The sequence below is a fragment of the Sorex araneus genome, chromosome 2 (assembly GCF_027595985.1).
Source record: "Sorex araneus isolate mSorAra2 chromosome 2, mSorAra2.pri, whole genome shotgun sequence".
NCBI classification, from domain to species: domain Eukaryota; kingdom Metazoa; phylum Chordata; class Mammalia; order Eulipotyphla; family Soricidae; genus Sorex; species Sorex araneus.
Window position 1 is genome coordinate 261,709,710 of NC_073303.1, and position 16,877 is coordinate 261,726,586.

Genomic DNA, 16,877 nt, shown 5'->3' on the forward strand with positions numbered 1-16,877 from the left:
GCTTGCTGGGGGCTGTCGTCTCGTGAAGACGGGTGGCGCAGGTGTTGTGGCAGGGATGCACAGGGTGCTCAGCCAGCCTCTGGGTGCCCGGGTTCCTCTGCAGCGCTGGGGTGGGGCTGGTCCCGGGGGCACCGTGCGATGCCCAAGTCCTGGGGCCTCGAGCACCCCGGCCTGGCGGGGACCACTGAGCAGCCCAGGTGTGAATCTTCCCTCCGGGGCGGTAGCCATCGAACCAGCCCCAGACTCCTCCCATTCCCTGCAGGGTGGAGGTGAGAGGGGCAGGAAGGAAAGGGAGGCAGGAGCAGCTGGGGCTGAGGTGCCAGGTGTCCCTCTGGGGTGAAGGAGGTAAGTATTAGGGACCATCCTGGGAGCGAGGGGAGTGTGGGCCAAAAGTGCTGGTTTGTCTCCCCAGCTAGTCGCCACCCCCTAGCTGCCCTCCTTGGCTGCCATGGCTCGGGCAGCCCCTGAGGCTGCAGCAGTGAGGGTACAGCGGCTCCCCGATGAGCCCGCGCCCAGCCTCTCCCTGCCCAGTGCCGCGGGGGGGGGGGGGGGGGCCGAGGTCCTGGACGGCTGCGGCTCCCGTCGGCCTGATGTGCAGGGCGGCACTGCCCGGCTGGCCTGGCGTCCAGCTCCTGGGTGATCCTCTCGGGCTGGTGCCTCTGCCCTGCAGAGCTGCCCGGGGCCCGGAGACGCAGAGGCCAGGGGCCCCGCTCTGCTCCCGCCCCAGCTGCCACCCTGCAGACATCCCAGGTGCTCGGGGGGTGCTGGGTGTCCTTCCTGCCCCCCGAGATCTGTGGAGCCCACAAGCGAGCCGGCGCCCCAGCGGCAGGGCACTCCCCGCTCTGGCCAGCCGAGGGTCAGGGACCTGTAAGCCACGGGCAGGTCCTGCGGCTGAGGCTTCTGCGGCCAGAGCTGGCCTGGGCAGGCCCGCAGGGCATCTGTAGCTGTGTTCTTAGGGGGGGCAGGAGGCAGCTGTCCCTGCTGTGCTCCACCCGCTCCCCGCCCCGGGGTGCTTCATCCCTGCTCTGCCCTCCAGGTTCTGGAACTGGTCACAGGGCCACGACGCCGTGAGGGACCCCCATGCAGAAGGACGCTCCTGGCCCCGTGAGTGCCGGGGGGGACACACGGAACAGGGACAGGGCGCCCGCTAGGGCCAGCACAGCAATCCTGGCACCAGAGGGGTGTGCTGGGTCCTGACGGGGGCATGGCAGCCAGGATCCCGGGGTGCACTGGCACAGGACGAACACGGGGGCTGCGGCGGAGCAGGGGGCTGGCCTGGGCTGCAGTGATGGAGTGGCTGGCGCCCCCGGGCTGCGATCTGTCACCTGAGGGGGCCGGCAGCTGCTCTCTGGAATGGTGGAGTCTCCCTGCACACAACCCAGCGGGGAGGCGAGGGGCCGCGAGGAGGGGTGGCGCCTGCCCTCTTGTGGACAGACGGGGCATAGCAGCAGGGCCATGGTAAAGGGCCCAGCAGAGGGAAAGCGGCATCTCCAGAATCCTGAAGCAGCATTAGCCTTGCCTCCAGGACCAAACAATCAGCCTGCAGACGCTGGCAGCCGGCCGGCCTGCTGGGCATCAGCCTCACTCACGCCGGCACCCTCTTCGCCAGGCACCGGCACTGCACGAGCAATGCAGAGCCGACCACAGCACGCGAAGCTGGATCCACGCGGTCTGATGCCACAGGGCGCCCAGAGTGCACAAGGCGGTGCTGTACAGTGCTCAAGGGAGGAGAGACTTAACTACTTGCATGCACACAGCAGTCGCCCCTCGCTCCTGCGGCCTGCCGGGCCCAGTGCTAGCGTGCTGCGCTCTCTCCACCACCACCACACACACACACACAGAGGAGCGATCTTTCTGGTGCTAGCATGCTGCGCTCTCGCCACCACCACAACCACACACACACACACACACACACACACACACACACCAAGGAGCGCTCTTGCTGGTGCTAGCGTGCTGCGCTCTCTCCACCACCAACATACACACACACACACCAAGGAGCGATCTTGCTGGTGCTAGCGTGCTGCACTCTCTCCACCACCACAAACACACACACACACACACACACCAAGGAGCGCTCTCTCCACCACCAATACACACACACACACACACACACACATACACACACACCAAGGAGCGCTCTTGCTGGTGCTAGCGTGCTGCGCTCTCTCCACCACCACCACACACACACACACAGAGGAGCGATCTTTCTGGTGCTAGCATGCTGCGCTCTCGCCACCACCACAACCACACACACACACACACACACACACACCAAGGAGCGCTCTTGCTGGTGCTAGCGTGCTGCGCTCTCTCCACCACCAACATACACACACACACACACACACACACACACACACACACACACACACACACCAAGGAGCGATCTTGCTGGTGCTAGCGTGCTGCACTCTCTCCACCATCACAAACACACACACACACACACACACACCAAGGAGCGCTCTTGCTGGTGCTAGCGTGCTGCGCTCTCTCCACCACCAATACACACACACACACACACACACACACATACACACACACCAAGGAGCGCTCTTGCTGGTGCTAGCGTGCTGCGCTCTCTCCACCACCAACACACACACACACACACACACACACACAAAGGAGCGCTCTTGCTGGTGCTAGCGTGCTGCGCTCCCTCCACCAAAATACACCCACACACACCATACACACACACACACGCACACCAAGGAGCGCTCTTGCTGGTGCTAGCGTGCTGCGCTCTCTCCACCACCAATACAAACACACACACACCACACACACACACACACACACACACACACACCAAGGAGTGCTCTTGCTGGTGCTAGCGTGCTGCGCTCTCTCCACCACCAACAAACACACACACACACACACACACACCAAGGTGCGCTATTGCTGGTGCTAGTGTGCTGCGCTCTCTCCACAACCAACACACACACACACACACACACCACACCAAGGAACACTCTCGGTGGTGCTAGCGTGCTGCACTCTCTCTACCACCACCACACACACACACATACACACACCAAGGTGCGCCCTTGCTGGTGCTAGCGTGCTGCGCTCTCTCCACCACCAACACACACACACACACACACACACACACACACACACCAAGGTGCGCCCTTGCTGGTGCTAGCGTGCTGCGCTATCTCCACCACCAACACACACACACACACACACACACACACACCAAGGTGCGCCCTTGCTGGTGCTAGTCTGCGCTCTCTCCACCACCAACACACACACACACACACACACACACACACACACACCACACCACACCAAGGAGCACTCTCGGTGGTGCTAGCGTGCTGCACTCTCTCTACCACCACCACACACACACACACATACACACACAACAAAAAGCGCTCTTGCTGGTGCTAACGTGCTGCGCTCTCTCCACCACCAACATACACACACACACACACACACACACACACACACACACCAAGGAGCGATCTTGCTGGTGCTAGCGTGCTGCGCTCTCTCCACCACCAACACACACACACACACACACACACACGAAGGAGCGCTATTGCTGGTGCTAGTGTGCTGCGCTCTCTCCACAACCAACACACACACACACACACACACCACACCAAGGAACACTCTCGGTGGTGCTAGCGTGCTGCACTCTCTCTACCACCACCACACACACACACATACACACACCAAGGTGCGCCCTTGCTGGTGCTAGCGTGCTGCGCTCTCTCCACCACCAACACACACACACACACACACACACACACACACACACACCAAGGTGCGCCCTTGCTGGTGCTAGCGTGCTGCGCTCTCTCCACCACCAACACACACACACACACACACACACACACACACACACCAAGGTGCGCCCTTGCTGGTGCTAGCGTGCTGCGCTATCTCCACCACCAACACACACACACACACACACACACACACACACCAAGGTGCGCCCTTGCTGGTGCTAGTCTGCGCTCTCTCCACCACCAACACACACACACACACACACACACACACCACACCAAGGAGCACTCTCGGTGGTGCTAGCGTGCTGCACTCTCTCTACCACCACCACACACACACACACATACACACACAACAAAAAGCGCTCTTGCTGGTGCTAACGTGCTGCGCTCTCTCCACCACCAACATACACACACACACACACACACACACACACACACACACCAAGGAGCGATCTTGCTGGTGCTAGCGTGCTGCGCTCTCTCCACCACCAACACACACACACACACACACACACACACGAAGGAGCGCTATTGCTGGTGCTAGTGTGCTGCGCTCTCTCCACAACCAACACACACACACACACACACACCACACCAAGGAACACTCTCGGTGGTGCTAGCGTGCTGCACTCTCTCTACCACCACCACACACACACACATACACACACCAAGGTGCGCCCTTGCTGGTGCTAGCGTGCTGCGCTCTCTCCACCACCAACACACACACACACACACACACACACACCACACCAAGGAGCACTCTCGGTGGTGCTAGCGTGCTGCACTCTCTCTACCACCACCACACACACACACACATACACACACAACAAAAAGCGCTCTTGCTGGTGCTAACGTGCTGCGCTCTCTCCACCACCAACATACACACACACACACACACACACACACACACACACACCAAGGAGCGATCTTGCTGGTGCTAGCGTGCTGCGCTCTCTCCACCACCAACACACACACACACACACACACACACACACGAAGGAGCGCTATTGCTGGTGCTAGTGTGCTGCGCTCTCTCCACAACCAACACACACACACACACACACACACCACACCAAGGAACACTCTCGGTGGTGCTAGCGTGCTGCACTCTCTCTACCACCACCACACACACACACATACACACACCAAGGTGCGCCCTTGCTGGTGCTAGCGTGCTGCGCTCTCTCCACCACCAACACACACACACACACACACACACACACACGAAGGAGCGCTATTGCTGGTGCTAGTGTGCTGCGCTCTCTCCACAACCAACACACACACACACACACACACACCACACCAAGGAACACTCTCGGTGGTGCTAGCGTGCTGCACTCTCTCTACCACCACCACACACACACACATACACACACCAAGGTGCGCCCTTGCTGGTGCTAGCGTGCTGCGCTATCTCCACCACCAACACACACACACACACACACACACACACACACCAAGGTGCGCCCTTGCTGGTGCTAGTCTGCGCTCTCTCCACCACCAACACACACACACACACACACACACACACCACACCAAGGAGCACTCTCAGTGGTGCTAGCGTGCTGCACTCTCTCTACCACCACCACACACACACACACATACACACACAACAAAAAGCGCTCTTGCTGGTGCTAACGTGCTGCGCTCTCTCCACCACCAACATACACACACACACACCAAGGAGCGATCTTGCTGGTGCTAGCGTGCTGCGCTCTCTCCACCACCAATACAAACACACACACACACCACACACACACACACACCAAGGAGCGATCTTGCTGGTGCTAGCGTGCTGCGCTCTCTCCACCACCAACACACACACACACACACCAAGGAGCACACTTGCTGGTGCTAGCGTGCTGTGCTCTCTCCACCACCACCACCACACAGACACACACACACACACACACATACACACACACCAAGGAGCGCTCTTGCTGGTGCTAGTGTGCTGCGCTCTCTCCACCACCAACACACACACACACACACACAAAGGAGCGCTCTTGCTGGTGCTAGCGTGCTGTGCTCCCTCCACCAAAATACACCCACACACCATACACACACACACACACACACACACACACACACACACACACCAAGGAGCGCTCTTGCTGGTGCTAGCGTGATGCGCTCTCTCCACCACCAACACACACACACACACACACACGAAGGAGCGCTATTGCTGGTGCTAGTGTGCTGTGCTCTCTCCACAACCAACACACACACACATACACACACACCACACCAAGGAACACTCTCGGTGGTGCTAGCGTGCTGCACTCTCTCTACCACCACCACACACACACACATACACACACCAAGGTGCGCCCTTGCTGGTGCTAGCGTGCTGCGCTCTCTCCACCACCAACACACACACACACACACACACACACACACACCAAGGTGCGCCCTTGCTGGTGCTAGCGTGCTGCGCTATCTCCACCACCAACACACACACACACATATACACACACACACACACACACACACCAAGGTGCGCCCTTGCTGGTGCTAGTCTGCGCTCTCTCCACCACCAACACACACACACACACACACACACACCACACCAAGGAGCACTCTCGGTGGTGCTAGCGTGCTGCACTCTCTCTACCACCACCACACACACACACACACACATACAACAAAAAGCGCTCTTGCTGGTGCTAACGTGCTGCGCTCTCTCCAACACCAACATACACACACACACACACACACACACAAACCAAGGAGTGCTCTTGCTGGTGCTAGTATGCTGCGCTCTCTTCAACACCACCACACACACACACACACACACACACACACACACACACACACAACAAGGATAGCTCTTGCTCGTGCTAGCGTGCTGCACTCTCTCCACCACCTCCACACACACACGCACACACACACCAAGGAGTGCTCTTGCTGGTGCTAGCGTGCTGCGCTCTCTCCACCACCAACACACACACACACAAACACACTCACCAAGAGTGCTCTTGCTGGTGCTAGCGTGCTGCGCTCTCTCCACCACCACCACCACACACACACACACACACACACACACACACACACACACACACACACACACCAAGGAGTGCTCTTGCTGGTGTTAGAGTGCTGCACTCTCTCCAGCACCCCCCCCACACACACACCCACCCCAAGGAGTGCTCTTGTTGGTGCTAGCGTGCTGTGCTCTCTCCACCACACACACACACACACACACACACACACACACATCAAGGAGCGCTCTTGCTGATGCTACCGATCTGCGCTCTCTCCACCACCACACACAGACACACACCAAGGAGCACTCTTGCTGGTGCTAGCGTGCTGCGCTCTCTCCACCACCAACACACACACACACAAACACACTCACCAAGAGTGCTCTTGCTGGTGCTAGCGTGCTGCGCTCTCTCCACCACCACCACACACACACACACACACACACACACACACACCAAGGAGTGCTCTTGCTGGTGTTAGAGTGCTGCACTCTCTCCAGCACCACCCCCCCCACACACACCCACCCCAAGGAGTGCTCTTGTTGGTGCTAGCGTGCTGTGCTCTCTCCACCACACACACACACACACACACACACACATCAAGGAGCGCTCTTGCTGATGCTACCGTTCTGCACTCTCTCCACCACCAACACACACACACACACACACACACACACCAATGAGTGCTCTCTCTGGTGCTAGCGTGCTGCCCTCTCTCCACCACCAACACACACACACACACACACACACCAAGGAGCGCTCTTGCTGGTGCTAGCGTGTTGCGCTCCCTCTACCACCAACACACAGACACACAGACACAGACACACAGCAAAGAGCGCTCTTGCTGCAGCACAGAGGGCACAGAGAACTTCTGGTCAGGGGTAGATGGAGAGAAGCAGCCAGCTCTCTGCACGCTCCTCCTGCCCAGCCCCAGGATCAAGGAATCCAGCAGGATGAGAGCGAGGGCAAGTCTTTCCTCCCTCCCTCTGCTCCCTGTCCAAACCTCGCAAGCGAGCGAGCTGTCAGGAGCAGAGAGCAGAGCGCGCGCCAGCCTGTTTGCAGGACGGGGCAGAAGCAGAGGGAGCTAGCAGCCTGCCAGGAACTGCCAGGAGATTAGAGCGGGAGCGTGGTTCTTTCCATCCTCTCTCTGCTGTCTGCTCCTGCCACAGCCCAGCCGGCCCGCGAGCTCCGTCAGGAGACGGCAGAGAGCGAGCGAGGTCTGCCTGCTGGACAGGACAGGTGCAGAGAGCAGGCGAGCTAGCCAGCAGCGTAGGACTGCCAGGAGAGCAGAGCGGGAGCTTGGTTCTTCTCATCCTCCCTCTGCCCTCTCCTGTCCAAGCCCTGAGGCTAGCCAGCTCTGTCAGGAGAGCGAGGGAGCGAGCCAGCTGGGAACGGCCAGGAGTGCAGCGGGAGCTAGCCTGTGAGCAATGGCAGGGAGCTACGCCGCGTAGCTAGGATGGCCGCGTGGAGCCGGCAGAGCACTAGCCTGCTGGAACGGGCAGGAGCAAGGGCAGAGAGCGCGCGCTTGCTCGGAGGGGTCAGGAGTAGTGAACAGAGACCTCGCTAGCCTGCTAGCAGGGCGAGGAGCACAGAGCAGAGTCGGCTTGCTTCCTTTCATCCTCTCTTCTCTCTCGTGCAGGCCCAGCAGGGTACGTAGGTCTGTCAGGAGGGAGCGGAGAGCCAGCTAGCCTGCCGGGATGGCCAGGAGAGTGCAGAAAAGGCTGTTCTGGATCTTTCCATCCTATCTCGGCTCTCTCCTGTCCAAGCCTAGCAGGCTCGGTAGTTGCCAGGACAGAGCTCACGGGGCTTGGGGGCTTCTCAGCCACGGCCCGCCGCCCACTCGGGACAGGGACGGAGGGAGGTCTGGACGGTAGGGAGAGCAGCTAGCTTGCCTGCTTGCCCGGGAATGACCGGATGAGAAAGGAACGAGCAGATTTTTAGCTTGCTGACTCCCTCTCGCATAGGAAAAGCGATCAAAGAGCTAGCTGGTTCGCTTGCCCACTCTTAGAGATGAACCGTCACAGCGAGGAAGTCTGCCTGCTGTCTCCACTGGACAGGACACGTGGGAGGTCTCGGCAGCCAGGTAGGAAGGAGTGCGCTTGCCCTGGCTGGGCTGGACGATGAGACGAGGAGAGATGTACCTGAGCCTGCTTGCTGCCCTGTCTTGGGCAGGAGAGAGCTGCCTGGCTCGCTTGCACTGGCCAGGAGGTGGGGGAGCTGGCTCTCTCCTGGGTGCAAGAGAAGAGGGAGGCAGCTCGCCTCCCTGCTAGGGTGGGCAGAGACGGGAAGGTCCCTGGCTCGCTCGCGGTCTCCTGGAAAGCCCGAGAAGCGAGTGCTGGGGTCGCACAGGCGCAGGGGGCAGGGAAGATTGCTGGGCTGCTTGGTGGGACGCGCAGGAGATGAGCAAAGAAGAGCAAGATGCTTCCTCGCGGGACGAGGAGGACCGAGCAGCGCGGCACATTCCCGCCTTTCTTACCCTTCCAAGCACTTTGGAAGGAGTGGAGGGGAAAACTGGTCTGTCTTCATTTTTTTTAGTTTTTCTCTTTAAGAACTAAATAAATATGAATTAGCTACAACCTTAGTTTTCTCCTGTCTGTCCCGTGTGTCTTAGAAGGTGGCACAGCCCCAACTCCCGCTCAGGCTTCTCCAGGTCAGTGCGGCCACGATCGCGGGCACGGCAGCCCGTGAAAGCACTCGACCTGCTGTCCTCTTCCCCTGAGCCCTGATTCCTGATAGAACTGGAAGGTAAAGACGAACATAAAGCTCGAGGGGCACTCGAGCAGTGTATAAATGGCCGTTATTGTGCACACCCCCCCCAGCACGCAGAACCCTTACACAGCACTCTTCCCGTGTCTGTCTGCTGGGACAGATGAACTGGGTCCTCATGCACCCGCCTCTCTGCTCCCACCATGCTACGGGCCCACCTCAGGGGCACTGACAGCAGCAGTCACTGTGCACTCGACCACTGGCCAGAGCACCCAGACAGCGGCGAGGGCAATGACCTTGCATGCGGCCGGCCCGGGTTCAATCTGCGGCACCACAAATGGATCCCTGAGGCAGAGCCAGGAGTCGCCCTGAGCAGCACGGCATGAGGAATAACGGCCATCAGTCGCTGATGCGGCAGGTCTGAGAGACACACAGAACCTCCACACGGACACGGGGCCCATCTAAATAGGGCCGGGGGAAGTGGAAGTGCGGGGTCTTCTCCCTGTCACGGCGGCGGGGAGGGGGCCTGCTGTTCCTGCACCTCCTGAAACAAGCCCCCGAACAGGAAAGTGCTCCCCCCAGACTGCCAAGCACAGGGCTTAGGGCGCCCCGCAGAGCACCCCGGTCCGAGAACAGCGCTGATCACACACGCAGGGCTGGGCCGATCCCAACACTCCAAGCTCAGCTCTCTGGAACCCTCCAGAAGCGCAGGGCTGGGCCTGGGGGTGCAGTGACCCCGCAGAGGGCTGCAAACAGCACTGGGACGCATTCAGCCCCTCCCCTTCCAGCACAAGCCTGGTTTCCCCCGGGGTGCTGGGCCGGTGTGTCGGGCAGGAAGGCCGGGCGCCACCTGGAGTCTGCAGAGGGAACAGACGGCCCTCCAGCCCCAGCCATGCTCAGGGCGAGTGTAATGCTGGGAACCAGATCTGACTCGAACCCCTGCCACAACAGCCACTCTGGGTGCTGGCTGGGAGCCGGGGTGTGGGGGTGCTGGCCCCCATTTCCATGCCAGAGCCCAGCCTTTGCCATTCAGATCACGAGCCCCGAGTGGATGGGGCACTCCCCCTCACCCTTTCTCTGCTTTGCTATGGGCCTGGGGTGTTCCCTCGTCTGTTCCAGCATGTTCCAGGACTCAACTCCTCGGCCCCCGAGTACTTCTCACTGGGGTGCTCCTGGCACGGGAGATGGGCAGAGCTGCCCTGTCAAGTGGCTTGGGTGCCAGGCCACAGATCCAAGGACTGGCATTTCAACCCGAGGCCGGGGGTCTCCTGACTTAGGGCCAGGGTTTGGGTCACAGGAACGGCCTAACCGTGACAGGGGTGGGAGGCGGGGCCCACTCACTTGTCCTCGCTCAAGTGAGGCCCATTTTCGACTGCAAACCACAGGCTGTTCCCAGCAGAGACTTAACGAGGACAAGAGACGGAGGTATGGACTCACCCCCGTGGCAGTTTCTCCCGACAGTGTTCGCAGTGTCTTCCCCCACCTTTGCCCAAACATTTCTGGAGAGATTTTTTTCCCCTTAAGAATGGAAACCAGGGGCTGGAGCGGGTACAGCAGGGCGGGCGTTTGCCTTGCACGTGGGTGACTGGGGTTCGATTCCCAGCATCCCATATGGTCCCCTGAGCACCACCACGAGTAATTCCTGACAGCAGAGCCAGGAGTAACCCCTGTGCATCACCGGGTGTGACCCAAAAAGAAAAAAAAAAAAAGGAAACCAATAAAACCCAACCTTAATAACTTTTGGACCAGAATGATTTCTGTTAGTTTCCACAGCCTGTGCAAATGGCTGCCCATGTGCGGTGGGCACCCTGCGCACCAGCCACCAGCATGGGACACAGAAGGGACCAAGGGGATGGCTCCAAAAGCCAGAGTGCCAGCACCTGTGAGGCCTCGAGTTTGATCCCCAGCACCAGTGGGTCCCCGCATCACTGCCAGCTCTGAGAGACGAACTGTCAGGCTCCCAGACCGGGCCGAGTACTGCTGCAGGTGGCCCAGGGAGAGCCCTGAGCAAGTCTGGAGTCCCACCCTCAGCCCCCCGGAGCCACACGCAGAAGGCGGGTGGGAGACGAGGTAGCAGGAGCAGAGAGCACACACAGGCCCGTTCAGCTTCCAGCAGTCCACCCTCGGGCCAACACGGCACCACGGCTTCTGGCAGGGGGTTTCAGAATTCGGTAGCTGAGCCAGCCGGCGATGGGAGGCAGGTGGGCAGAGGACCAGCATGGGGTGTCAGTGGAGTCCGGATGAGGACACTGGGGGCCAGTGAGGGGGCCCAGAGGGCAGAGCAGGGCTGGCACATGCCGAGCCCCAAGCATGTGTCTGTGCAGGAAGTGCCAGTGACACACAAGCAGGCCCCAGGGCACCGCCCACCACGTCCTTGCAGCCTCGCACACGGCTGACCTAGGTTCGATCCCCCGCACCCCTTGTGGTCCTGAGCCCGTGAGGAGTGATCCCTGAGCACAGAACTAGAAAGTAGGCCCTGAGCACTGCCAAGTATGGCCCCCAAACAAACCAAAATCCACAATTGTAGGATATCATTGGTTTGTCCTTTCTCCCCTGCCACAGAGTTTGGGCTTATCTGGTAATAATCTCTAAACAATTTTAGACAACATTGGTATGTCCTGTTCCCCTTGCCACAAGGAGCTTAGGTATATCAGGTCACGCCCATCAAAGTGCTCCCGAGTCACTCCCATTCCTTTGTCTATCTGTAAACATTGTTCTATGCTCTCTTCCCCAACCAGTTAATCAGCTTTTCCCCTAATCAGACTCTGCTAATTTGTAAGGTCATACCTTTCTAGGACACTGAACTTGTATTGTAAGTTAACAATGTCTTTCTCCTCTCCTTTTGAATAGTTTACTTTAAAGCAATGTCCTTTTTGTATGGACAAAGAAAGACAGTTGTTAATATGCTTTTGTAACATGGGATTTAATTGGCTTCGAATATTATTCACTTCTGGGCATCTGCTTTTTCAACTTAAGCCTCAGCTGCCCTTGTTTCCTAGTACCCCCAAAGGCAGGGTCCCAACAAGGGACGGGATGGACCCAGGGCAAGCGGTGAGTTATGTGCTACCCTGGCATCGAGATGGGCCTGGTCAAAGTGCCTAATGCTTAACTATAAGTTAAGAGCTTGGTCATAGACAAATGCTGTCATGATCCAAAAGCAATGACGAGACTAGGACCCTGCTAGGGATAGGATAGACTAATCTGGCCTGAGCACTGTAGTCTTAGATTGAGGTGACCCCAGGAGAGCAATTCTATAAGCTTCATGCATCTCTTGCTGTGTCCATACAAAATGATTAATATTATGAATACTTATATGTTAGTTGGACAAGGAGAGGAGAAACACACCCATGAGATTCCACTCTTGGGTGGGTGTCCTGCTGAAAGAGAATCTGTCCTAGAAGAAGCATCCCGAGGGAAAGAACTTTACCCCTATTGATTGTGACCACATCCAGAGACTTAAAAAAGCAAGCTCCCAGAAGCGATATCTTATAACCTACTTCTCCCTTTGGGAGAAACTGGCAGTCTTCTGAGAGTTTCCTGCCCACATGGGACAGCCTTGCAAGCTTCCCATGGTGTATTTATATGCAAAATCCAGTAACAAGCTGGATCTCATTCCCGTGACCCTGAAGAGCCCCCAGTGCAACATCTTTGGGAGGGCCAAGTCCAGATGGACTTCTAAGATCTCAGGGAAAGGACGAAATGAGATGTTACTGGGCCCGCCCAAGAAATCAGTGTTTAACGGGCTATTGTGATCATGATCGTGATTGTGACCACACCTATGTGTAAACCCCAACCCCTCATGCTGGGGGATTTAACTAGGCTGAAAGAGTGGGCTGGGGCCCGGCGAGTCCCAGTGTGAGATCTGGAGAAGCCAGATCGAGATCCAGATCCAGATCCAGAGCGAGAAGGAGAATGAAGTAGCATGGGGGAGGAAGAAGGAGGAGCAGCATCAGAGGAGAATGGAGATGGGAATGGAATAAACTGCAACTGAGACCAACCAGCCTGGCCCTCATTCCTTCCTTCGCCTGCCTCGTCATCGCCATCAACCTCCCCGGGGTGGGGGAAGCAGCTGGAGACTACCGAACGCGGGTGGCGGGAGAGATAGAGCGCCGCTGCCCTGTGCCCAGTGTGGTGCCCCTCTCCTCCTTTTTTGAGTGATTACACACACAATAAAATCTTGAAGAAATCATAGTCAATATTCATCATGCTTAAGTGGGATACATAAGATCAAAAATGGGGAAAAATGCACACAATCTTATCAACAGATATGGCAAAAAACCTGGGAAGTTCCCCATATGTAGGATGACATTACTTTGTCTTCTCCCCCCTTGCCACAAGTAGCTTGTCCCGGTTTTCCCGAGTTTAGAGGCTTACCCCAGTCACACCCATCAAGGTGTTCCTGAATCTCTCCCATCCCTTTGTTTAGCTATAATCACTTCTCTATGCTCTCTTCCCCTAAACAGTTAATCCGAGGCTTTCCCTTAATCTGACTCTGCTAATTTGTAAAGTCAGACCTTCCTAGGACACTGAATATTATAACATTGCCTTTCTCTCCTCTTTATGCCTTTTGAATAATTTACTTTAAAGCAATGTCCTTTTTGTATGGACACGAGAAGACAATATTATGCTTTTGTAACTTGGGACTTAATTGGCTTCGAATATTACTCCCTCCCGGGCATCTGCTCTCTCCACTTAAGCCTCAGTTGCCGTCAGTTCCTAGCACCCCAAAAGCAGGGTCCCAACAAGGGACGGGATGGATCCAGGGCAAGCGGTGAGTTATGTGCTACTCTGGCATCGAGATGGGCCTGGTCAAAGTGCCTAATTCTTAACTATAAGTTAAGAGCTTGATCATAGACAAATGCTGTCATGATCCAAAAGTAATGATGGGGACCCTGCTAGGGATAGGAAAGACTGATCTGGCCTGAGCATTGTAGTCTGAGATTGAGATGGCCCCAGGAGAGCAATTCTATAAGCTTTAATGCATCTCTTATTGTGTCCATACAAAATGATTAATATTATGAATTCTTATATGTTTGCTGGCTGAGAAGAGAAACACACTCTTGGGACTCCGCCCTTGGGTGGATCCTCCTGCTGAAAGAGAATTAAGTCCTAGGAGAAGCATCCCCTAAGGGAAAGGAACCTCAACCCTATTGATGGTGACCACACCTATGAGTACACCCCAACCCCCTCATGCTGGGGAGATTTAACTAGGCTGTAAGAGTGGGTTGGGGGGCCAGATCCAGAGATCCTGAGAGAGACTGAGAGCGGGAGAGAAGCGGAGAGAGAGAATGAAATAAACTGATCGAGCAACCAGTCTGGCCTTCTTCCTTCTGTCGCCTGCCCTTGACCGACAGCACACACAGCGGTTCCGGGGCACCGGACGCGGGTGGTGAGACAGAGCTGCCCGGCGAGCATGCGCCCCTCGGCGAGCTTTAGTTTTTTACACCCATATATGTATTTTTTACTTTAAAACATAGTTCAGGGGGCTGGAGCAATAGTACAGCATTAGGGCATTTGTCTTGCACACCGCCGACACGGGTTTCATCCCTGGCATCCCATAGGGTCCCTCCAGCACCACCAGGAGTAATTCCTGAGTGCAGAGCCAGGAGTAACCCCTGCGCATCACTGGGTGTGACCCAAAAAGCTAAAGAAATTAATTAAAAAAAAATTTTAGCACTTTTGTTAGAAAGTTCATTTACAGGTTATTCACATATTCATAGCAAATGTGCTCCTAAAAGTACATGAAAACATTAAGCCGCACAAGAAATCCAAGGCCAATCATAAACAAGGAGGCAAAACAAGGACTTCTGTGGATGCACTGGTGTTTCGGGGGCAGGCGGTGAAAGGAGACGGGTAGTTCCTGGAAACGCCATGTCCAGGCCACAGCCAGCAGCTGGGCTTCCCGCCGCGTGGACACTCCCCACGGCCTGCTGGTACAGCCACATGAATGAGAACCAGAGCCCACGGCACTCAGCAACCTCAACGAAGGCTCGAAGGCACGCCACAGGGCCCCGGGCGGGGCAGAACGGAAGTGCCTCCTCAGGCTCACGGCACCTGCCCTGCCAACAGACGCCCACCAGTCTACTCCCCGGAGCCTCACCACACTCAGTGTCACCCTGGCAGTCCTGCTGCTATCAAAATAGCTTTCGATGCGAACCCCCAAAACCCCCGACTGTGGATGTCTGCACAGGCCGCAGCCCTGCCTACAGGCAGCGGCACAGCTGAATTTGCGGCTACGGCAACACGCCGGCGCTTCCTACGCTGCACCCACTGTACCTGGGCGCCCAGTATGGGATCCAACATAAATTTTCAAAAGCGAGAAAAAAAAAACTACTCGTGAGCAAACCTAAAGAATTGCGCAAACCATGCTGGACACTGTCAGGACATTAGAGAAACAGAAGACACGACGGAGAAATGCAGTCACTGACGTCATCCTGCCAGAGCAAGTCAGAGACCCAGCTCGAGCCTATCACGTCACCAAAGTCATTCTAGAGCTCGCAGGACCAGCCACACAGCGGAGTGAGGAAGGTGCCTGCCTTGCACACAGCCCACCCAGGTTCGATTCCTGGCACCCCATGCAGCGCCCTGAGCACTGCAGGAGTGATCCCTGAACATAGAACCGGGAGTAAACTCTGAGCACCACCAATGTGGCCCATCCCCCAAAAACGCAAGGGCTGTGAGTGCTCGGCGATTACAGTGCACACCTAGCACATGTTCAACCTGGGTCCCATTTCCGGTGCCACATGGTCCCCCAGTTCCAGAGGCCCTGAGCACCGCTGGAGCGGTCCACATTGGGTCCCTGTACCGGAAGCGCCAAACCCGACTGGTCAGACTCACCACTAGAGTCCCCAGAATTCCCTAAACTCTGACTCCGCCTCCCTGCGCCCCCACACAGGACAAAGTTCTGCACGAGGAAAGGACACTGTTCTCTGTGGGCAGCTCATCGCACCTGTCATCGCTGCTGGGTGGGCAGGAGGGTCGACAGAGGTGGCAGAACGCGTCCTCTGAGCGCACAGGAGTAGGGAGAAGCCTCGTCCACATCAACATCTAATCAAGGGAACAGGAGGAGGGGGCCCTCTTGGGGTGCTGAGCACTTGGCAATGGGGGTGGTAGAGGATGCTGCAGCCTTAACAGCCGCCTGTGCTGCACGTGTGGCTAGCTGGCTCAGATGGGCACACGGGCCCTTCATAGTCCTAATTTAGGGGTGCACAGGGAGAAGGGGGAAGAGGCTCATGGTGCGGGGCCGTAACAAGTGTGAAGCCCGCGATAGCTGAACTGCACTAGGAGCTGAGCAGCAGCACAGACTCAGCCGGGGCGGCCTTTGCGCTTCCCCACGGCAGGGGGCGAGCCACTGGCCAAAGACCTACACAGGTACTGGTCAAACGACAGTGCCCAGGACACCCACCCCAGCCAGGGGGCCCAGGTACTGACCAAAGACCTAAATGGTTACTGGTCA